At 42.1% G+C, this 25,189-nt stretch overlaps 3 pseudogenes; 1 reads left to right on the forward strand and 2 right to left on the reverse strand.

Moving 5' to 3' along the window:
- Window positions 1–16,879: 16,879 nt before the first annotated feature.
- On the reverse strand, window positions 16,880–17,626 carry LOC112404830 (small nuclear ribonucleoprotein-associated protein N pseudogene; annotated as a pseudogene).
- Window positions 17,627–17,777: 151 nt separating this feature from the next.
- On the reverse strand, window positions 17,778–18,012 carry LOC112404889 (SNRPN upstream reading frame protein pseudogene; annotated as a pseudogene).
- Window positions 18,013–23,942: 5,930 nt separating this feature from the next.
- Window positions 23,943–24,095, forward strand: LOC112404900 (uncharacterized; annotated as a pseudogene).
- Window positions 24,096–25,189: the final 1,094 nt, after the last annotated feature.

Below are 25,189 nucleotides of genomic sequence, written 5' to 3' on the forward strand. Positions count from 1 at the left end.
AAATCCCACAAGCTCCTAAAAAGGGTGTCACTCAGGGTTATTTAGGGAAATGAAATTGAGAGGAGGATCAGGATATTTTTAAAAGAACCTTAATACTTATACCATAGAGGAAAAAAAGTCAGCATTTTCTTTAGATATTTAATAATCCTATGAAATTTTTAATATTGCTAAATTGAAATTGTGGCCGTCCCCAGTTCACATTATTTATGCAATAACCTTGCAGTAAACTAATAAGTTGTGCTGGTTAATTGCCAAGCTATTTTGCATAGTTAAGTTGTGCATATAAAAGTACGCATGATGAAACATGTAGCATTTTATAACCCAGAGCAACTAACATGCTCAAACCTAATGCATGCACGCACACTGTAACCCGGGACAAACTGCTCGTGTTAGTTACTACCACAGGCTGGCACGCCAGAAAATACATTTGGTGCCTAATATGCATAAGCACAGAAATATGGTCAGGCTCATTACTGTAATAAAGCTGTGATTTGCCAGTAGGATCAGCAGAAACACACTTGAAGCAGTCTGTCCCTTCCACCGGCTCATGTGCCATAAGGCAATAAGGTTGTAAAAGGGTGAATCCTCACTTCACTTGGGCTACCTTGTCTGGGTTATTTGAACCCTTATTTGCCTTCAGGGGCCCCTTTGCTTGTCCTAAGGTGTACACAGTGATAATGTAGCCATTTACACAACAAGGAAGGTCTGCAAAACAGGAGTCTGCTCGGCAACAACGTGAGGGAGCAAGAGGGTGGAGAGCTGGCAACTGTTGGTCCAGTTACAGAATTCCGCGGAGGAGCCTTCAAATCAGAGGTGGCTTTTGAATGTGTTTGAGAATAAGTAGAGTACTGGACAAGTAAAAAGCCAAGTGGGTATCTTTTTAGTGCTTTGATGAAATTAGAAGCAGGTTGATGAAACAAATGCCTTGGGTCCTCTCCTTGAAGTTTCCATATTACACAAAAGGCTCTTGAAAAATTATAGAATTTACATTGAGTAGAAGGCAGGTTAAGAAGAAAGTTTGCTAGTTGGAGGGGAGACATTAAGGGGTCATTTCCTGTGGGAAGGGACATTCAGTAATAACACAAGGGAAATCTGAATGAAAAGGTGAAGGGCAGGTGGCCCTGAAGTGGGCCATGGTGTCCCCCGAAAGCCCTCAAGCATCTTGGAGCCCTGTCCTTCTTGCCACAGTCATTGCATAGGCTTGTGAAGGACATTCTTTGACAGTCGAGAGCTAGAAAATTAAAACCCAAGTTTGAGGTCCACCAACAACAGCAACTTTGAAGATCAGATGGTACATATTTTACTCCTGTTGCTTTCTTTAGCTCTTAATGAATGCTTATTTTGTTTTTGTTTTTGTTTTTTTTTTGCGGTACGCAGGCCTCTCACTGCTGTGGCCTCTCCCGTTGCGGAGCACAGGCTCCGGACACACAGGCTCAGCGACCACGGCTCACGAGACCAGCCGCTCCGCGGCATGTGGGATCCTCCAGGACCGGGGCACAAACCCGTGTTCCCTACATCGGCAGGCGGACTCCTAACCACTGCGCCACTAGGGAAGCCTGCTTGTTTTGTATTTTTACATACCTATGTAACAGACTGAAGAGCTGTCAGTGGAGTATATAGAAGAAAATTACTAAGTGAGGTATCTGTAAAGCACGCGTCTTTTGCGAGGTTTGCAAGAGATTCTACTCACCAACTAGAAAAAGATAATTCAGAAACTTGCAAATTCTGTTACCAGCATTACTTACCATACTTTTCTATAAGTATCAAAAGTGCCAAAGAGATCTTGTTGCTCTGGCCAACCTCAATTAACTGCTTCTTGGAACGCTGTGTTGAGAAAGATTCTGAGGTCGCATGTGGTCTCACATGCACGAAGGGGAGAATGGTAAAATGAATTCCAGCTCTCTCACCCACAGGTACCAGTTTTCTAGTGTCAGATGTCATTCACAGCATCCTATCCTCTCACATCTGAGATGCCCTTCTGCATCCCTCATTTTTCAAGAGGCAACTCCACAGAACACTTTCAGACCTTCTTCATCTTGGTGTGCTAGGAACACTGGGTTAGGCTATATAAAGAATCATTATATATCATATACATTATTTATTATGCTTCTGCTATACATGTTATTAAATATGAATAATTTTTAGTCACACACCTTCACATGGAATATAGAATATATAAAAATAATGTTCCATTTATGTTGATTCTCTATGGGAACTGGGCAAGCCGTGGTGTAAGTAAAAGAGAAAGACCTGTAGCCAATGAGGAGCACATCCAGGTTGGCTTAATGGAAAAATGGAGGAGACAGCTCTTGGGGGAGTGTTGTTTGCAGGGATTTAGAATATTTGAACCCTGCTGCCATTATTTCCCACTGACCTTCAGTGGTGTCTCAGATGCCAGCAGAATAGATACTATGAGTTGATGTATCATCTCCAGGATTCCCCAAATTGAAGGGAAGCAAGCTACTAGGCAAGGGTCGCCCTTTATTTATTATTTATTTATTTATTTTGTGGTACGCGGGCCTCTCACTGTTGTGGCCTCTCCCGGTGCGGAGCACAGGCTCCGGACACGCAGGCTCAGCGGCCATGGCTCACGGGCCCAGCCGCTCTGCGGCATGTGGGATCTTCCTGGACCGGGGCACGAACCCGCGTCCCCTGCATCGGCAGGCGGACTCTCAAACCACTGCGCCACCAGGGAAGCCCAAAGGTCACCCTTTAAATCAATAACCCTATTCTCTATTATCAGATCAGCTACTCACTTCCAAAGAGAGGACAGGAGTCTATGGGAACTGCAGGATTTTTTTCTTTTGTTATTTTAAAGAGACGAGACGCAGATTGAGTAGGAACCTGAGCAGAGAAGAATTGCGCTGGGAAAGGTCTCTCCAGACTAAGCTGATCGCGAAGGCTCTGGGTTCCTGAGAATAAAGGATGTCAAAGCAGATCAACACACATCTTTTACATACTTCCTAGATGCTCTGGGATCTATCGCATAACACACAGGCACAGCACGAGCAGATGTCTGAGGGTCACAGATAAAATGGCTTAGTATGGGAGATCTCACTCTACTTTAAGAGACCACTTATCTTTGTTTTTACTTATTATCAAAATTTTGTGAAAACTGTGATTTTTACTCTGAATCAGAAGACACAGAACTACAGCTGACATTTTTTCATTTACTCACTTTTGAGAGCTTTGTCACTTCTGAGAATTCAACATTTTTTCCCCCACGTGGGCATTTTCGTTATCACATTTTACCACAGTGAAGCCTCCCCTGCCTCTGTTGCTCCGCTTATAAGCACAGTCTCTGCCCTTGAAGTGCTTCTGCCTTCGTGGGAGAGGACAGATGAGACAAAAGGAAGAGAGTGCCTGCCAAGATTCAACATTATAAACATCTCACAAGAGCAGCAAACAAACAGCAGGCCGTTGGTCAGGGCATGATCACGTCTGGGCCTCAGAGGGAGACAGGCAAAGCCCAGCTCAGCGTTGGGCCATCCTTAGGGAATAGGCCTAAGACATGCTTCAGGAAGATGCTCAGGGCTGGTCCTTCAGAATGGAGGCTGTACCTCATCCTGGGAAGAAAGGCTCCTGAAATCAGAGTACAAACATCAGCCTGGGACCATCATTTGTGGCCACTTTGATCACTGGTGTACTGCTTTACAGACTGGGTCTTTTACACTTGAGGTTCCCAGGGGAAACACTGGTTCAGGGAAACAAAAACAGCTATTGATGTTTGGTTTACAGGCATTCCTGTACTTTGGCTTTTCTTGTCTTCCTTACTCTCCATGTTCCCCTTTCTTTCCATCCCCACTGCCTCGCTGAGGTCTCCCTGGATTTGATCTACTAACCTGGGTGCTGAGGCTGGATTTGAAATCTTCTGAAGGGTGCTTAACATGCCGGAGTTAACAGGCCTGCCTGGGCCAGCTGTCATCTCAGAGCTGCCACAAACTCCACGGATTGTTTGGCAATAAAAATCAGCTATAAAAGTGTGAAAAATACCAGAGACCCAAAGGGAGAGGGAGGAGAAAGGGGGAATGGCTCTTACACCCTTTTAGTGGACATCTGATTTATTTTTTAAATGGAAGAGCCACTTTTATAGCTACTGTAGTTCAATTATCTCTAATTTTACACATTTTATGCAAATTCTCAGCATCTTAATTGCAAATGAGAAGGAAACTTATTTTTTAAAGCAGAAAAACAAGGTATAGTTTCGTATTTTCTTTTCAATTTTTAATTCCTGTTCTTGGTTCAGCACCATTAAACTTTTAAAACTCTTCTTACACAGTTGTTTAAAATTATGTGTAATATAAAGCACACTCACATGTTCACAAACACCCATAGCCTTAAACAAGTAGCTAATTTTACTCTTAGACCTCACTCTCCCTCTTGGAGAAGATACTCTGATGTTCTCCTACATATAGTTTCAAAGGACTGCAAAAGAATATACTCAAAAGGTTTCACAAAGAAACTCGGTGTCTTACAAATTAAGCACACTGGAACATATTCTAAGCATCAAGAAACTTGGCTGCAGGATTTTTGCCTAGATGCTCAGATTTCTAACCAGGAGTGTGCCGGCAGATGTGTGACAACCAACTCTCTGGAGAGGTGACAACTAACTCTCTCTGATTTGTAGTGCTTGCCAATTTCCATGGTGTAAACACTCCTGCTATGGGCCATTTCAAGCTACCAACAGGATATCAGTGAACCTGAAGGTGTGAAGAGATGGGCTCTATTGGTTCTCAGGAGCAGAACTGCCTCTAGCACACCACTACTTTCAGCAATTTGGACGTGCTTCAGGGATTTCAACTGGCTTTCTTCTGATGTGGGGTCTCTAGAGGTAAAAAGCCAAAGGAAAACAAGTTTTCCACACTGGATAAAGATTTCAAAGATTTTATAGGCAGACAGAAAACTTAGCAGTATGCTTCCAAATCTAGAGTCACGAGTTTTCATCAAGAACCTGGCAATTACTAGCCACCTACCCTGCGCCAAATCTTTGCCATGAAGTCTGTATCTTCACGTCTAAAATGTGAATAATAAAGTGTGCTCCGTTGTGGGCCTATCTTCTAATAGCAAAAGAGCTAACAGCTGTGGAATCACTTGACAGACTGAAAGGGATATGCGAATAAAAGCTAAATATCTTCATGGTTTATTTAACCGTTATTGGTTTACTCAACAAATATGTCCTGATGTCACCATAGGAAACACAAAGATGTACATAACAGAATACATAGAATGATTCTTCGATAAATAGTGATTAGTGTTTTCATCCGGATATTCCATACTGGCCGTGTGTGGGAACATTAAATATTTTTCTGAACACTGAATCTTGAGAAAAATTAGTCAAGAAATCAGGAAAAGGGGAAAAAGTACCATCACTCTCGCGAGGATGAAACCTTAGTCTGGATCTGTGCTAGACTTCTCCATTGAAAAGGACAAAGGGAGCACTGAGAATGTTCTAATTAAGATTCCCTGAGAGGTGGGCTTCCCTGGTAGCGCAGTGGTTGAGCGTCCGCCTGCCGATGCAGGGGACGCGGATTCGTGCCCCGGTCTGGGAGGATCCCGCATGCCGCGGAGCGGCTGGGCCCGTGAGCCATGGCCGCTGAGCCTACGCGTCCGGAGCCTGTGCTCCGCAACGGGAGAGGCCACAACCGTGAGAGGCCCGCGTACCGCAAAAAAAAAAAAAAAAAAAAAAAAAGATTCCTTGAGAGGAAGGAGACAGGAGTGCCCACAAAAGGTTTCAAAGATGGTAGCTAAGCTAGCTCCAAGCCTCCTCACCCTGTTACCAACAATATTACATTGTAACCTTCCTCAATGGCCCACACAAAAAATCTGTGGCCAAGAGACTATCCAGTCCAGGTCCTCTCTTTCCTTAACAACCATATTTCATTCTAGCACATCAAGCAGGGGGAACATAATCATTTACCTCCAACAAAATCCAGACTCCTCTGCAAACAGAAGCAACTGGAAACACAAAGGAAGGCTGTGTGGGTAGCACTTCTCATTAGGCCCTCTGCCTAACAATAATTAGGCTCGCTCCCATTACTGTTGGACTCCGGGCAGCTGGTCCAATACTTATTTTTCCTAGAGGAAAATGAAGAGTACGTACGAGTCCCCGACTTTTACTTCTCCTCTTTCCTCCTTTCCCTTTGTGACTTCATGCTGGTTTGCAATTTGTGTTTTCACCACTGTAGTTGATTCTAGACACAGTCGATCAACTCATAGCCTCCTTAGTAATGGAAGTGCATCGGAATAAAATTGCGTGAAGCTCAACACTTCGATGGAGAGAATCCCTACCAGCCCCTTCATCTTGTATTTAGCCGGCTACCCTTCACTGAAGTTACATTTATAGCATAATTAATGAAATAAGCTCTTCTTCTGACTTGTCTAAATAGCAGGATAGGGTGACATGGCAACTATTTGTTAGGAAGTGCTACTACCTAAGTGCTCTGAGATCTTTCTACACAACCCCTGACAGCTGCAATATTCCATCCTGAGCATGTGACTGAAACCGGACAGGCTGAAAAAGACACATGCCGCATAATGCATGTCAACAATTTTACTATCTGGTACAAACGGAAACTTGCTGAATTTATTCCTTAAAATGCTTTTTATGCTTTCTTTGGTTCTGGCTTAGTGGTAATGTATTTAAACGTCTGGAAGAAATATTCAAGAGAATGAACCACATAACTTTAGTTGAGATGCCTACATTTCAAACCAAATACTGGCAGATCAGTGAGTATCCAGGTTAATACTCTCCTTATTTGACTAGGATAATCCACAGAGACACTGACTTATTCCTTCAGATCCTGCCTTTTAACCAACCAATATATCTAGGGTTATGTTTTCAGAAGGCAGGTGATAATTTTGGAGATAACATCTCAAGGTGCGGCTGACATTGAGATGCGTATTCAATATGTTCTTGGAGTGACAGAACACAGCAATGTTGGAAACTCTCCCCAGAATATGTGCACAGTGCACACCCACGCCCAGGATGCCACTAACGTTTAATTCTTGAAGCTCCAATATAGGTTAAGCACACTGGCTCTTTGTAATGTCAGTGAAAATTTGAAAATTCAAGGGGTGGGCAGTGACTACCTTTCCCTCAGATGGTCCTGTCTTTTCAGTGTAGGGAAAGCAAAGGAAAGAAGCAGCTTTCCACCCAAAGGTTAATCGTGGGGATGGGAGGAAGAGCCGTGGAGGACAGCAAGGAGTAAGCTGGTAGTTTGCCTGAATTAGCACGTGTCACTACCCACACAGAATAGGGATCACACGAGAACAAGGGAAGGTGAGGGAACACAAAGGAAAAACATTAGACATGGATTTTTCAGAATGTCATTAAAATGTATCTATTTTAATTTCACAGGATGAAAATTATCTGCCTGCTTTGTATTAATCTTGCCTTGACTGAAATTAGTTGTCAGACCTCAGTTTATAGCCTAATTACCTTTTCCTAAGGAACAAAAAAAAGAGGTAAAAGAAATAACAATAATGGAAAAGCTACAAGTTTATAGTATTAGTACAGATTGGGGATGGTTCTAGGAACAGGGTTTGAAAATAATCTAAACAAATCTGGAGAAGCCTTGTGTTCCCCAGACTAGGATGTTGTTGGTTCTCTCCATGTTGTTTGGTGCCATGGTTATGACTCCTGGCCACAAACACTTGTGAGTAAGTAGTGCTCAGGGCAGCTACAGTGTAGTGTCTATTTTATTTGGCTCTCTTATCCAGCCAGCGAGATAATCGAGGGTTCACACTCGAGATCGTGGGTTGGCAACATTTTGTGTTAAGGGCCAAATGGCAAATATTTTAGTCTTTATGGGCCATATCGTCTCTATCACAATTACTCAGCTCTGCTGTTGTGGTACAAAACAACCATTGACAATATGCAAACAAACGAGCGTGACTGTGCTCCAACAAAATTTTATTGACAAAAACAGGCAGTAGGCCAGATTTGGCTCACAGGCCACAGTTTGCCAAGCCCTGCTCAGGGCAATTCAACCAACGGAATGTGGGAAGAAACCCACGTATGCACAGCATGGCACAGAGTAAGTGTTCAACAAATGTATTTTGAACAAAAATGAGTATCAATGAAGCTAATAATAAAAACCAAAGATTTTTTACTCAGTAGGAGAAATATGGAGCTACCTCCAAGTAAGAATCCATGGGTTAAAAAAAAATAGTTTTAGTGAATTCTTATAAACAACAAAAATAAGTAGTAGATGAATATGATGGTGACACAGAGGCAAGTTAAGCAAAAACACCTGGCTTACCAAAGCTTAGCAAAAGGCAAAATGCTCTTCACAATTAGCCATAGAGAATGGCACCATATTACGACACCATGTAATAAATGAGCTTTACAAATATGCCCCTCTGCCGTCAACATAAGGGAACATTGCAGGAAGTGTTAGCTCAGTCAGGGCAAGGCAAAATGTATTTTTTAGAGATATGCATCAAAATGAGCAGCTTTTTAAAAATGATCTCCCTTAAAAGGATGAGCTTCAGTTATATCATAAATAAGCACCAGATTTGGGAGGAAAAGTTCTGGGTCTCAATCTTGGTACTGCTCCTTGCCTTGTTTGGCCACTTTCCCCATCTATATTACAAGGGTTGGACCAGATGATCTGTGATACTCAAACCCGGACTCTAAACTCCCGTGATTCCAATGCCAGCTTCACCTATTTGCTCTTCTAGCGAGAGGATCCCTGACTTACTCTAATATGCTTTTTACCTAAGCATGTAACGTTGAATTGCCTTTGTTTTCTCCTCTACTGAGCAAGTTTCCATTCCATCCCAACCCCCTCACAGCAAGAGTCTCATCTTAAATGTTAAGGTAGCCCATCTTCCCCACAGGTAACTAGAGACAGGATGCAGTCAGGACAGCAGCCAAAGACCCCTCTCCAGGCCGAGCCTGCGAAGTCATCCTGGGCGTCCTGAGCATTCCTCAGCTGGAGGGGCTTTCCCCATTCAGTGCCTGGACCATTGCCAAGCAGATCTGTCCAGCTGTAAGCCTGATTTTATATAGTTATTTTCACTTATTTTTTATTTCACAAGATGTAAACGAATCTGTTTAACTAGGAAATCACGTCCCTTGAAAGTGATTATAACCTAATTTGACATGCAGTATTTGTATACTTATTCTAGTGTTATGATGCATTCACTGTGTTTACATAAATAGAGATTTCTGTATAATTACTACAAGATAATGTAAAGAGTTAATCACATGAAATCCCCCAAAATCTCATTTGAGTGAATTTTTTTAACTTGAATTCCAAAATGTTCTCTAAATCTTTTTTGAAAACCTTTCAGAAACATCTACTATTGTCATCCGTTCTTGTTTGTTCATTAATTGATACAGACAGATAATTTACTGTGTGCCTAATATGTACACAGATACCAATAAAGATAAAAAAGACACACCTATTGCCTTCAAGAGCACTGAATCTAAACAAGTCTGGTACCGCATCACGAAGAAAGGTAAACTCTGCCCTGATCTTGTCTGCTTATCTTGGATAATCACTATATTTTCTTCATGAAAAATACAATGGAAGAAATACACAAGAATGCTTTGCATGAAAAGGAATATCAAGAGGAGAGAGAGGCAAAATTCGCATGAAATTCTAGAGGAAGGGCTGCAAATATTTTAAAGTTTTCTTCTTTTTATATTTTATTGACAAGGGAAGGAATTTCCCCCAAACTGGAATATTTTATTAAAACTAGGGAGGAACAATCACATAAAGATCGATCCAATAGCTCTTTACTTCTACAACAATTTAGGAAAGACCTATCTGTCTATCTTCCTGAGGTTAGGTAAATGCTTCTCTTTGCACTCATTTGCCTTCATTCATTCCATTTATACCATATGCTTGCCCCTGCCTTAGCATCTCTGAGGGTTAAAAATTAGGTAAAAGGCCTACCAAAGTATTCCAAGTTGTGTGGATGGCAAAAAGAGGGCTTGAAAAATGTCTACGATGGCATCTGTAGATGTTAGGAAGGTGAGGGTGTCACTGCATGTGTACACTTCATGAACACCATCCTCTCATCACTTTCACTGGACGCTGCATGCTCAGGTGGACCAGGGAGGAGAAAGTATCTTCACTTCTTCTAGGAATGTTATTCCTCCATCGCCATGTTCCAAACCTTCTCTCAAATCCTCGGGCTCTTATTTTTGTGTTTTCTAGATGACAAAGACATTTAGACATAGTTATAAAGTCATGTCTTCAGCAAAATAGAACATCTGTATTTTTTGAGGATGACTTTTGTACAGTTCTTATCCAAAATTTATCAGAATGAGACACAGAGATTCAGGATTAAAAGAGATTACAGGAGTTGCCTCTGGTACCCTTAAAAAATGCAAGCCACTGTTTTAAACCGAGGATCCCAATACTTCAATGTAATTTTATTCAAATTAACGTACACTGACTAAAGTACCTGATATGCCCAACAGTTCATGAGTTCAATTAATTTTCTTCAAAAGAAGGAATAAAAAGTACATACCATTTGGCAGTAAGGTCCTGCAGATCTAAAACATATTGTTTATTACAATGAACTTGGCATATCACTATCTATTGAACTATTTATACACAAACTATTTCTATAAAGGAATTATTCTTAAACCATTAATTAGGCAACCCTTAAAATGATGCCTACTGGTAAGCTAATTAACCATGTACAGCCTACGTGCTATGTACGTTTCTCATGCAAGTTCCATTTTGTTCTCCCATTACAGATTCAGCGTAGGCATCATCATGGTGAAGAGTCAGGATAATGTGCTTTGGATGTGCTATTAGTACCATGTTCCCATGAGCAAGTTACTCAACTCTTCTGTGCCTTAGTTTCACTTTTTACAAAATGGGAATAATAATTCCCATTGTTATGAGGATTTAAATAACTTATACATAGAGGGGACGTAGACCATTGATCGGCACATGAGAAAGACACAGTAAATGTTTGCTATTTGTAGTAGAAGCAGCAGTGATCACACTGGCCTTGGACGGCGTTTACATACACTCACTGCTGTTGTTTTCCTTGTTCATTTTTATTCAACCTATCTCTAAATTCTAAGCCCTTGTGGAACATTATCAATGCCAATAGGGGCCTCAGGTAATGAAAATTATCCATTTAAGTGTATGTATTCTCCCTACCCCCGAAATCCCCACTACATTTCAATCGTCCCTTAAAGTGGCTAATTCTGGAGGAACGGTGTCCACGACCACTTGTTTATTTGCATATTGGACATTTCTAGTGGAAACACTAGACACTCATAATGACGTTAACTATCAACAGTATAGGAAGCTCCCTGATAAAGTTCCTTTTTATTATCTACCTCTCCTTTTGGCCTGCTTCCTTTCTAACTGAGCTACCCCACTCACCCAACCCAGGCTACAGAAGATAAGCACGTGTGAAATACAGAATTTCCGAGTTCCACTTTCCTTCCCCTTCTACCAATCAGTGCTTATGAAACTCCGAAGGTAAGTTTACTTATTCTTGACATGAGTTCTTCGCGATAATCATCGTAGGAAAAGAAAGTTATTTCTCTTGCTGCATCTATAGCATTTTCTTATGGCACGTCCAAGCCAACTTGATCCAGTCTCGAGGGAATGAAAGGAAGTCTCTGAGGAGAGTCTTCTCAGAGGTGGGGGAGTCCGCGGGAGCACCACGTGTCCCAATTTTGAGGTGACTGCTGCAAATTAACATCCTGTCTCCCTTGCGTTCCCGACAGCAGATTGAATATTCTCTTCCTCCAGGTGTCTGTTGATTGCCTGAACTGTGATAGTGCTGCTTGATACGGCAAGGGGATGGGGTAGATTTGGAGTTATCCAAATCAAAAACACGTTGGAAGAGGCTCACAGTCCAATCATAGACTCTGTGAGGCCTCCTGAGGGTTATCAGGTTTTCAGCAGAATATTAGCTGGTTACTTAACATATTCTATTGTCTTCATTAAAGGCTTTAAATCCAGCTTTGCTTAATTTTACTAAATAAGATACCTAGAAAATGGAATCCCTTTTCCTCTCCATTGGTATAAGGGGAAAGCATTCCCCTGAATCAGTGCTCTTTCCACATGGGAAGAAAATGTGACACATGGATGTCTGTGTCTGGTCTACTACTAAAATGTGCATAACATCATTTAATGCAGATACTCTTCCTTTCAGATTTTTCAATTGGGGGACATGAGAAATTGGTTTTTTTGTTTTCATTTAAATTTTCTCTAAGCTCTAAAATGCAACGTTTTGGATTTGAGAAACTCAAGTAAAAGGCAAAATATATCAGAAGTGTCTTGCTAAGTGTTATGTTGGTTTCTAAATAAACTTAGGAAAGAGCTTTATTCCAAACAGGATTAACATTCCTCCGGCTCACCTTCTGCGAACATAACTTGCTTCTGCTGTGGCACACTCAAAGGGGGAAAATATTAGATGTGAAATTTATAAAAGGTGGCACACAGAAAAAAAGCAATGCTTCAAAAAAAGCAATGCCTCTAAAAAGTAATATATTATTATTAGAGAAACAAGGTGATTGAGTGATGTCACTCATACCTTTTCTCCAACAGCTAGAACACCTGCTCCAACATTGTTTTTGTTCAGATTTGCTTTCTTTCTTTGCTAGAACTGCTTACTGTAATAACAACTGCATGAAGTCATTTACAAAGGTGACTAAACTATCTTCTTTTAGGGTGTCAAACTGCCCCAAACTGGAAGACCAAGTAAGAGTCTAGATGTTGGGCTCAGAAACAGTCTTACTGTGAAAGACCGATGGCTATGCTCATCGTTACTGTACATGCTCCCAACGTGGGCCTCACTGCCTTTGAGAAATTCTCACCAAGGCCCAAGGACCAGTTTACAGATTGTTTTTCTAAGTGTTCAGTGAAAACAACCCAGACTGGAATGAATCAACATGTTTAAAGGACTGTTAGGCAGCTCTTCTCTCTTCCTAGATCTCAGTGATTGTTACAAAGATGAAGGGTCCAGTCATTCCTCCACCTCTGAATTCTCATTTGACCTATGAGTTACTGTCATTTGAGCTAGGACCTACCAAGTTACTGGGGCCCTATTTATTTCTATTGTGTGGGAAGAAATCCACCTTATTTATTATTGGGATCAAATATAGGCGAGAGACATAAATGTGGTTGAAAATTTACAAGTGTCTGGTGATCGATATTAATAACAATTTGGGGAATTATTTGGTAAAAACTTATTATTAATCAGTATCTAAGAATAGGCTTGAGGGTTGTAAACACACTTCTTATACCAGATTCCTGATTTATCCACTTATCTAATTTATATGCCTTAGAAATATCTAGCCATCTCAGTGCCATACGTCCTTGAAGCACTGACATCTGCTATTCTAGAAAAGGCTATCTCACATGGTTTTCTATTATAACAACCGAACTTACATCTTAATGGGATTCAATAGGGTTTCTAGAGTAGAGGGAATAATAATTCCTGTCTGAAATTGGGGAGCTATGTCCCCACTAACATCTCAAATCCAGTAATCTGTCAACTCTTCCAAAGTACGACTTGATTCTTCCATTTCTTCCCTTCCCCATTTTCACACCCCTGCTCCAAACCCACATCATCTTTCCCAAGAATACTTAAAGGGCCCCCAACTCACAAATGGTCTCTTCTTTTCCATCCTTCCTCACTCCAATCCATTTTCCACAGAGCAGCCAGAATACATTTTTTCAAATGTTAATCAGATTATGTCATTCACTGTTTAAGTTTTGTTTTCAATTAAACTTAGAATAAAATCCAAATTTCTTAACTTTGCTGATAAAGCCCTATAGACTCTGGTCCTTCTCATTCTCCAACCACATCTTGTTTCATTTTCCCCCTTTCAAACAGTTCAGTCACAGGCATGTTTTTGAGCTCCTTGAACATGCCAACTCTTTGCATAAGCCATTCCCTATACCTGGAATGCTCTCATCCCTGTCTGAGTTCTCAGTTCAGATGTCTCTTCCTCAGAAACATCTTCCTTGATTGTCCAGTCTAAATTAGATTCTCCTTACTACTTTCTCATAGAACCCATTGTACTGACCACAGTTTAATTACGAGTCTGTGTATGCAGTGTCTGATGTCCATCTCCCCTACTAGACTGGCAACTCATGAAAGCAATCCATTTCATTTGTTTAATTTGTTCAGTATGGTATATCTGGTACTTGTATACAGTCTGGCACATAATAAATTCTTTTGAAGAGAGGGAGGAAAGAAGAGAGAGAGGAGAAAAGAGAGGGAAAAAAAGAAGGGAGGGAGGGAGAATGGAAGGAAGGAAGGGAGGGAGGGGGGAGGGAGGAAGGGAAGAGGGAAGGGGGGAAGGAGAAAAAGGTAGTCAAGCTAGCATATTTTCAATTTTACCCATTTTGTCACTGACAAGCAGTGTGACCTCAAGTAAGTCATATAACCACTCTGTGTCATCTTTCCTGCGTATAAAATGATTCAGCCTCATCAGAGATAGGAAGGTAAGAGGGGAGCATTTGATAAGAGTGCAATCTGCCCTCAAAAATGCAGACAGTTCCCTGCATTTGGGAGAAGGAGGAAAGTTGGAGTAGAAGGGAAGAAAACCTAGACACAAGTTGGTCCTACTCTGGGGTTGGGTCTCTGGGGGTACCAGAAGGGCAGGGGGACGAAATCCTGAGATAACTTTATTTTCCCAGAGCAAAGAAGACCTGTCCAGGGAGATAGCAAATCTATTGAACTTCCTCACCGCCGGTATTGCACAAACACCATGACTCTCCAGTGAAAGAGAAGGCCCCAGAAAAGGCCCTGGGAGACCCTGAATGCCTGCTAGGGAAGAATGAGGTGTGCCTCCGCGGTGAACTGCATGGACTGGTGATTGTGGCAGGACTGACACATGCTCAGTGGACGGATGCCCAACCAAGGGCAGATGCCCTGCCCGCTCCAGCCACCTCTGTCACCTGGGTACTACTGAAGGCCCCAGCAATGAGGGACAAGTTCGGGGATTTGACGGGAGGAGGTTGAAATGACTGAGATTACATTTCTGCCTCCTGCAGATTGGGGGCTTGAAGTCAAAGGAGAATAATTTACGTAAAATAGTTACATATTCTTATGCACCTCAATTTGTGAGTCGAACTCCAAACCTGCCACATAATCATTTTGATTAATTTCCTTTGTCTTCCACCTCATTGACCACGCACTCTTTGTTCCCCTCATCCTTCACTCTTGTCTGATTCTCTGTCTCCATCTATCTTCTCCTGGTCTCTTCCTTTTGTTCTGCTCTCTTTCTCCAGCATTCTCCTCCAGACATCTCCTTGGTACCCTGCACTGCCTTCCAGCCCACGGTACCCAGAGCAAGAGAAACTGACCCCTGAAATGGTCACACAGTCTGTCTCTGCCTCCATCACGGGCCTTCCAAGCTCTACTGCCTTTCCAGTGTTTTATAACCTCTTGTTCTCACCTGCTCCCCAAGTGGCTTTTCTACAGTCTTTTTTTTTTTCCTTTTCTATTAGGACTCCTCTGTGATTTTACTAATAACATTTCCACTGAGCAAAACAGCTTATAAAGAAAAAGGAAAGAAGGACCTCTGTGCCTGTGAGATAATGGCCAAAATTCTTCGCCCGACTTTCAATACCTTCCCAGAATGGAAGATTCTATGCCATCCCTGCCCCCACTAGTCTCTCATAGAAGCCTTTCTTTCCACCTGCTAAAGATCCAGGTCTTTAGCAAATTCATATATCTTTAATCTTTAGCAAATGCATGTATCTCTTAATCTTATCTAATTCGCTGCTTTTGCACAGTCCTTTCCCCTACCTAAAGTGGCCTCTTTCCTCCTCTTCACCTGTGCTAATTTTATGTGTTAGGGAACAGCGGAAGACGTTCCTGAACACTTCCTGTACACTCTAGCCCACATCATCACCCCCCCACCCTCACTTCAAAGCTTATATCCTTATATCCTGTATCCTGCTCTTGGACCCTATTCATGTACTGTCCTATGAAGTCACCTATCTCTTTACCATATACATTTTCCCTCCTGAGTGAGATTATTAGATCTTCAAAGTTGGGAACTTATCTTTTATATTGATACTATTATTATTAACAATGAAAACAGTGTTACATATGTAGCAGGTTCCTCCTTCAAGATGCATCAAATGACATTTATTGAATGAATCCATGGTATCAACTGAATATGTTTTTTAATTGAATAATGAGATATGGAAGAAACAAAGCAAGCATGTATTGGATACGTGAACGCCTGAAATGAAGCCAGCAGAGTGCCCAGATGTTTTCACCCATGGGGACAGTTCCACAGTTCCAAGTCACAGTTGGATCATATTTACAAGGCTTAATACCATCCTTACTGACTTATCTCAAGTTTTCACTGATATCAGAAATAAATGTTTTTGTCATGGAGCCTAATTTAAAATTCTTGGCATATAGAAGCATTTTATTCATAAAATGACTGCTTATAATGATTTGTTTTGTTTTAATATAATTTAACTCAAAGTTACCAGACAGAGAACATTAGATTTTTCTGATGGCCCGGTAAAGCCAAAAGCATTTCAGAAACACATCTGAGCCAGAGGGCATTATTTTACAGATGAGGACACGGGGGTGCGGAGAGGCTACATAATATGTCCCCCAAACACACAGCTAATTGGTGAAAAGATCTGGTCTAGAATACAGATCCCTTGAGTCCCCGTACCATATTCTCTTCCACATACATCCTGCTGCCTCTATTAGTGAAAGAACGAAAGGACATCCTGCAATATAGACAACCCCCCAGTTTTTTTTTGTAGAACAGTACCTCACAGTTTAATTGATCTATGTATTTATTAGCTAATATTAATGCAGCAGAGGGGACAAAAAGCTCACAAACAGTCCACACATTTCACAAGACACATTGCAGGAAAAAAAGTGACTAAGAAGGACCAATAGTATCCTAGGGTCTTGGTAGATGCATTCCTGGGGGAGATGGACCTCTTATTCCTGGGGGAGGGGGTCTCATTCCTGGAGGGGCATGCCTATTGGTGTCCCTCGAGTAGGAAGAAGCCCAATTGGTGGGCCCGTGGATGGTCTCATAGCAGGTGGAGGAGCCATAATTCCTGGAGGTGGGGTTACTCGAGCAGCAGGTGTAGTCCCCCCATCCTGGTGGATACTGAGTTGGGGCTCCATCAATGCTGGCGGTAGCAGGAACTGCAGCAGCTGTGACAGTGCCTCTTCCTTGTGGGGTCATTACCTGTTGGGATGGGCCCCCAACCCCTCAGACAAGGCCTGCTAATCCAGCAGGAGCCTGGGGCATCGGAACACCAGTTGGAACACCTCTGCCAGATGCCCTACCAACCCCAGGGCCTGCAGCTCCAGCAAGTGGTACCCAAGCAATGCCAGTATCTCTGGGGGTTGGTTCCTCCACAGTCATGGAAACCAAGTTCTCCCCTTGCAGCAACACCAGACCCAAAACCTGCTTTTCTTCATGCTCTGGCTACTTAGCATTCCTTGGCTTGATCTTCCTGAACTCATCACAATCGCAGAGGATCAAGTTCATGTGCTTGTCACAAGCCTTAAAGGCACCAATGAAAATCTGGTCATCTTGCAGGACACATCTCATCCTATAGTAAATGTGCTGCAGCACCTTGCTTCTCTTTCCCACAGTCACGATTGCTTTTCCACCAAATCCAATGTCCACAGGCAAGTTTCAGGATCCTTAAGACCCAAGGGAAGGCTACAGATCAAGGTATGACGCAGGTTCTCCTACAAACAATGCAAGCTGGGGCGGAAGCTTCGAATAGTAGATACAGCCTGGTTTTTTTCTTTGTTTTTCTCTCTTGGAATCTGCTACCTGGGTGTTCCAATACTGCTTTAACCACCTCTTGGTGTCTCAGCTAAGAATGCCTGTCTCAGTTCCGCCTGGAAATCCACCACAGGTACTTGCTGCTGCTGAGATCGCCTTGGGTACAGGTGACACTCCTGGTTGTTCAGTGAGGCTGTGCTTCTCCGTTTGACTTGGACTTCTCCCTCTGGTACGTGCTGGTCTGTGGTCCGTCTCAGGTGTAAATGGTCCCTGGCCTGCTCCATCGCGCCTCTGGCCGCTCTTCAGAACACAATGTTAGGCATCTCCGGTGGCCCCACCCTACAGCATAACCTATATCATGCTGTGTGTAGGAGAAGCATAGTCCCCAGCACCCTAAGCAAATCCCTGTGGCAGCTCCTCTCAACACAGGCAGGACTGAAATTGATGTAAACTTGTGATCCAGGACTAGGCGCTCATGGGACAGCCAAGCTGAGTTGAAGCCAGTGCCAAGACTTCAACCCTGAAGGCGCAGGAATGGCCAAGGGAAATCAACCACCTCCACCCTCACATTTGCTTCATCTTTGAAGATCCTCAAGTAGCCATCCCTCCTTAGTCAAGTCCCTCATCTGACTTTAAACTTGTCTCAGCTGTGTTAAAGGGAGGCCCAATGGCCTAGTCCTCCAATGTCACATATGTACCTATTATCAGTGGCCTGCTCGTGACAAGGACTTAATCCACGAACACAGGTAGGTGATACCGAAAAACAACAACAAAGCAAACTTGGCTAATTAACCAAAAGATTGGATTTCAGAGCCATTTGTTGTTAGCTAACCATGTGGATTTGATTCAGTCTACACATGTGTATCAAAAGGGGGTTGGAATAGAGAAATGCTTTTCATATAGTGTGCCCAGGAACACTGGGGTCTCCCAGAGGGACTGCTATGGTTTTATCAGCTGAATTATCAGGTTAGGCATCCACATGCCCCCAGCCTGACTTCAATCAGACCTGTTCTATTTTAATCTACATTAGTATCCTGCTTATACTGAATCAAAAAAACAATCCTGTGGGAATTCCCTGGCGGTCCAGTGGTTAGGACTCTGCACTTTCACTGCCGAGGGCGCGGCTTCAATCCCTGGTCAAGGGATTAGGATCCTGCAAGCTGAGCAGCGTGGCCAAATTAAAAACAAAACGAAACAAAACAAAACAAAATCTTTAAAAAACAATAGTAATAAAAACAAAACTGCATTGTAAATCCACATGTTCTCCAATCTATGAGCTATCTGGGGGCAGGCTGGGCCTCACGGAGCCTTTCTGATCATACCAGGTAGGTCTGAGCCTGCCTGGGGTCAGTCTGCATTGGTGAAAGTGCCCACCACAGAAACTGAAAGAAGCCCTCTTCCCCTCGAGGGCCCTCTAGGCCATAAGTTACTGAGGATTCTAATTCACCCAAAGGTTATAGATGAAATAAATTACTTTTCTCTATTGCTTAGACATATCGTGAAAAAGCTCTGGGGTCTTAACAAGTGTAATTCAATTCAATTCAATTCAATTATGTTCTACCCATTAACTTAGTACTGTTACGTGTTGAGGCAGAGATTTGACATTTTGTTGTTGTTGTTTATTTTTGTTACTGCTTTTTTTTTCCCAAACTTACCCCAGAAACTGTAGCTTCTACATCTCCCTATGTAAGAAAACTTAGGGACTGATGTCCTTTTTTCTTTTACGTATTTCCATTAAATTCTTCCAATCTTTATTTAACACCAACTGAGCATCCATTACCAAACTAGGTGCAAGGAGAAAAAAGTTTAAAAGATACAGTCCTCGTATTGAAGGATTTAGTGCGTATCTGAGAGAAGAAACTTCCACACACAACACCAGCAGGTAACAAAGGAAAAGTGTTAGATTAGCTACAAACACCTGCCACAGGTAAATGCTAAATTTGCTTGGTAGTTTGCAAAGGGTGAGATTGGGGCAAGCTGAAGTTCTCAGAGGTTTGTTACTGTTTGTTGCAGGGCTAAAAGTATTTGTACACAAGCGGAGAAACACCCCTTATGGGAAAGGCGAGAAGTTAGAAGACAAGCCCCAAGGGGCACTAAGAGGACCACCTGCTTTGGAGGGAGAGCCAATTATGTCAGGGAGCCTGGTACCCAGCCTCCGCCTTGGTGGAGGTTGCTGGTCATATAACTTACCTGCTCTGGATCACAACCCAGCATCTTCCAATGGAAGTCAGCTCCTGGTCTCCTACATATCTTGAAGACGCATCTCCCTTTAAATGTATTTCATGCTTGCCACATGTTTAGTGCTCACTACCTGAGAGAGAGACACATGTTATTATTACCATAATCATGGTTTACCACCTGTCTGCCTCACTTGAACCCGTTACTCATGTCATCCCTCTCCCAGGAGGAGCCTTTTGTCATCTCCCAGCGTTCAGGTATCTGCTCTTTGGAAGATGAATTGACTAAATGTTAAATTTTAAAGTGACCACTTCCAAATGCTTGGGGGAACATAAAATGGACAATGGTATTAGGTTTGGATTCCTCAGTGAATATGCTTATTTTTCAGGAGTAGAGTGTGCCTGAGGGTCGGTCAGTGCCTTCTCAAAGGCAGTAAGAAACAGCCCGCTGAGTGACTTAGGGAACACAAGTGCCAAATCCTCGTCCAGAGTAGGGGGTCTTCCCACATGTGAAGAATCTTCCACATTTTCCTATGTCTCCCATGATCTCTTTTCCTAAGCTAGCCATGATAATCTGGGAATAAATTCACATTTTCTAAGGGAGAAATACTGCCAAGCTTGTTAATCTCATGCAGATGTGATGTTACTTTTACTATGTTGTAATATGGCTTCTTAAAAAACAAGTTGGAAGGAGGTGGGGGGAGAAAAGCCCACCAAAAAAAAAACAACAAATATTCGCCAACCCATATGGTCAGTAATTGCTGTTTAATAGTCCTCCTATTACAAACCTAAGAGGCAGCAGTCTGAATTACCAGTAGAGTATTAATAAACAGGAATGAGTTAATAGAGCATAAAGACCTTTTCGTGGAACAGTGGGGGAGTTGAATATTCTTTTCTTCAGTCAGCTGTAAGTAATTACTGCATGGTGTGCTTCTGACTATTACCATAACAGAGCAATTGGACGTGAAGAATGGATAATAGTACGGACATGGAGGTATTTTTAGAACATCAGCAGTGAAGCAGGTAACTGGCCTACTCCAGTAGAACCTTTAAATAAGTTTAGAAGACTTTTTTTCCCCCTCTCCTTATGACATTTAGCCAGGATAGAATTTTAAAAAGATCAATCTAATAAATTATTTAAGATAACTTTACAAAGAAGATGCCTGTGATATGTAAATTAGAAGGCAAGAAGGGAGGAAGGAAAAGTCTAAAAAGCCCTGGTGGACGGGAGGCATCTAGCCGACGTTACTGTAACTACATAATCACAGGTTCCTTCCTGCTCCTCCGAGACTACAGCCCGGATGCGAATCTGCTTCACTGGCTCCCACTGGCTGTTCAGGTGAAAGTGAAAATATTCAAATCAGAGCTGTAACTATGATTGCTGGAGTTGTGGGTTTTCTAAAATTGAGTTAGTCATCCTTGGTGATTTAATGATGCATATCATTTATTTTAAAATATTATTACAGGGCATTGACTGAGCGGCGGCACCTTCTTTCCGGGAACTGGCCCTTATTCAATGCGGCGGGGGATATCAGGGGCTGTGGCGGGCTGAGAGGCTGTCTAGCGGCACAACATATGTTCTCAGATGCAAACAGCTTGAGACTTTGATTCAGAAAGGGGTAATTTTGCAAATGCACACAAATATCATTTAAGGGATATTTTGAAAAAAATTTTTTTTCAAGGTATAGGTCCTTCCTCCTGCCTTCCGGCTGCATGGGCCGATGCTGATTTTTCACTTTGCAGGTTGGTTAAGCATCATGGAGTGTTTTGGTTCTCAATCAAGAATATCCTTCCCAAGTGGTTCCAAAGTCCTGCGCTTGAAAATAAACGCGTGTCCCCTTTGTCTCCTAGCAGCATGTGTCCCAGCGTACAACAGCAGCTCAGGACAGAGCGAGGCAATGCCTTTGATTGAACAGTCCTATAGGTTTTAACCTGCCACTCGCATGGGCGGGAAGATTCCTTCAGTTTGCTATCTTCTTTGGGCAGTGCTGCCGGCTGAAATCCAACAGGGGTGGTTAGGAGCCAGGACCCAAGTCCTCCTCCTGGTAGGATTCCTGTCCTACCTTGTAGCACAGGAGCTGAACCGAGCATGAGCTGCCTCAGTGCTAATGACCTCCGGGTCCCACCTGAAAGGAAGAGGTGCGGCCATTGGGACAGGTGGCCATGCTTAACTGATCTCTGCCCACTGCTTTGAAGTCCTCTGACAAACAAACACGTGTGAAATAAACACGGTCACATTTATTTCTCCTGAAAAACCACATGATTGTGTCTGAGCTCCACCAGCCAGCATACTCTGATTCATCTAGACGCAGTCCCTTTCTTGATAAAAGATGCTGCCACGCAAAGTTACAGCTGGGGATTTCACTTGTTTCGCTGGTCGTTCTTAATAGAAGTCAAGGGCACACCTGTAGAGGTGTTGTTGTGACCCAGGGAGAGCAGCCGCTTCTTCATGTGGCTGGGTTTGATTTACTTTTTTTTTCCAAGTGTTTGAAAGGAGAATAGCTTTCTTTTCCTTAAGTCAATACAAAGATAAGGGCAAAAGAAAATCTGGCTAATTAAAGGCCAATTTTTTAATCAAATTTTTCACATAGGACCAAGATTAATGGTCATTTCTAGAAAGTCCTCACGATCTCATGATCAAGGGCAGTTCAGCGATCAGCACCTCTGTGTTTCTGACAGAGCGACATTTTAAGATACTTACAAGTGACTTTATATGTGAGCGTACTGTTTGTGGTCATGAGTGTGCCCCACTTGAACTTGTATCACACCCCAATGAATCATGAACTTCCCAAAGGCATGGGCTGCACCTTTGGGGTTTATACCAAGGGTTGCGTCATATCCCAAGGACCAGCACAAAGACTTCCCAGGAAAGGATATCATCAACAAAGAGGGCTGTCACTATTTTAGACCTAGAAAACCCTCTGGGGAGCAAAAGAATAAGAAGTTTCTCCCAAGAGTGAGACTAAGGGGGAAAAGAAGGCGCCAACGCCTTTATACCTCCAGTTATCTCTCAGAAGCCCAGGGGGAAAGAAACACCTGGAATTGTTAAGAAGCCAAGTAGTTTCAAGCCAACATTTTACCTCTTCAGTGTTTCAGCTGGGACCACCCTAGTCAAGAATTCTTAGTATTTTCAGGTGTTCCCTTTGAAACGACTCAGGCCAACACTCCAATAAGAACCAATGAAAAGGTAAATTATTTAGAATTGAGTATTCAGCTCAATCTGGATAAAACTTTCCAGACGGGTTGACTTCAGCTGCCCTACTCGTGGGTTATCATGACCGCCAAGAGAACTCACAAAAAAACTTTCTTTTTTCAACATTTGGTAAATAATCCTCTGAAAATGTCCAGTTATATGATAATGCGTATAACAGGGATAATAACATAGGTCTAAATAACCTCTGCCTACTTCATCAATTTCATCTCCTTACCACCCTTCCAAGGACTTCCTTTTAGTTCCTCCATCACCCTGAGCTTATCCCTGCTTCTGGGTCTTTGCACTGTCTACTGCTTCCCCCTGGAGAGCATTCAGCCTCGGTTTAAATGTCGTCTCCAAGAAACTACTCTTAATAGCTTTTCAGGCATCCTCTAAGTAAAACTCTACTTTATTTTCTTCACAGCATTTGTACTAGTTGATATTTGTTTGTTTGTTTGTTTGCATGTGTGCTAGTTGAAATGTTCTCAATTCTTGACTCCCTCTCTGCTCTAATGACCATGCCAGGTGACGTGTAACTGTGCATGTTTTGTATGCTTAGCCATGTGACTTAAATTGGTTAACTAATGTTGGCAGGTGTGTTGAGAACAGAGCTTTTCCATATGCCGTGTGTCTTGCTTGCGTCCTGATGCTCCTGCCTTTCCCTATAAGGAAAATACGTCATAAATAAACCATTTTTGAAGAAGAATGAAGAGACTCTGAGAACAAAACTGAACCGAGTCAGAGGCCTAGAACCAAGTCCCCTGATGACCTGAAGCAGTGCTGCTTCAATCATTAGCAAGAAAGTAAACACTTATTGTTTGAGCCTCTGAGATTTGGGTCATGTTATAAGGCTTGTCATTCATCATTAACGTGCCAAATGCTAGTTGATATAAAAATTATACCAGAATCGTTGGAAACGCCTCATAGATTAACTGTGTGGTTTCCTTTACTCATAGAACTACCTGTTAGATCTGTGGGAAAGAACTACAAGACAGAGCTGCCAAGTAAACTATGAAAAACCTAACGAACTTTTTATCTTAGGTATTGGCATATCCCAATGATCTGTACTGTTCTAGGGTGTGATGGCTTAGGAGTGAATATGATTTGAACCTAATACATTTTTAGAGGGTGTCAAATTCAGAACCAGGCAGATCCATCTCCTGACCCTAAACATGGTCCTAAAGTAAATCACTTGAGGAAATTGGATCCTAAAGATTACAGGTGGGGAATTTTGAAGTGTGTCCATATTTGATTGGAGATCAAAGAAGCCTAACTAAAAGAATTGTGGCCTGACTCACATGATAACTTCTTTTTGAAAGGGCTATTTTATCTTGAAGATTTATGAGTTTGGAGGAACTAAGGTGATTGGCAGTGGAAAGAATCAGAACGTGTGAAATTCCTTAAAAATTTATTGACTTAATAAATAACTTTGTGTTACACATAATAAAAAAAACCCTTTACACTTTGAAAAAAAAAATTATACCAGAAATGGGCTTCTGCTGTCAAAAAACTTTAAAATATGTATCATTTGGTTTGGGATTTTGTGGTAAGTGGAGAGAAAACTATAAAAAACTGTAATAAGAAGCTGGAAAAACAACCACCCATATGCTGTAGTAACAAAATATTTGATAAAACTACTGACTACAATAACCTAGAAGGCAAAAAAAAAAAAAGTACTAAGTGTACCTGTAGCATTGGGCTGGGAAGTTTTTGAGGCAGAATGTTCAGAACATGGGTTGGCTGCTATTATCTGAATTTGATAAGTTACTACAAGAAAGAGGTGAGCTTGGAAAAAAAATGGTTTGCAAGCAGGATTGAGGGGAATTGAGAGAACCTCGAGATTCTGGAAATTATAAGTTTGAATCATTAAATCATTTCTCTCTATGTAAAGATGTGGTCATCAGAACATTGCCGTAAAGTAAAGACAAAGTCAAGAAAGTGGTTTGTCACACCCTTTTTTAGGACCCCTGAAAAGATTAAGGAAACAATTTATGACTCACAGATGACTAACACATGCAAAGTACCTGCACTTATATCTAGAAAGAAGCATGTCTCCAAAACAACTGTGGGTAAGGCATTTGGCACATGTAG

This window comes from Neophocaena asiaeorientalis, unplaced genomic scaffold (genome assembly GCF_003031525.2).
Source record: "Neophocaena asiaeorientalis asiaeorientalis breed wild unplaced genomic scaffold, Neophocaena_asiaeorientalis_V1.1 scaffold100, whole genome shotgun sequence".
In the NCBI taxonomy this organism is placed as follows: domain Eukaryota; kingdom Metazoa; phylum Chordata; class Mammalia; order Artiodactyla; family Phocoenidae; genus Neophocaena; species Neophocaena asiaeorientalis.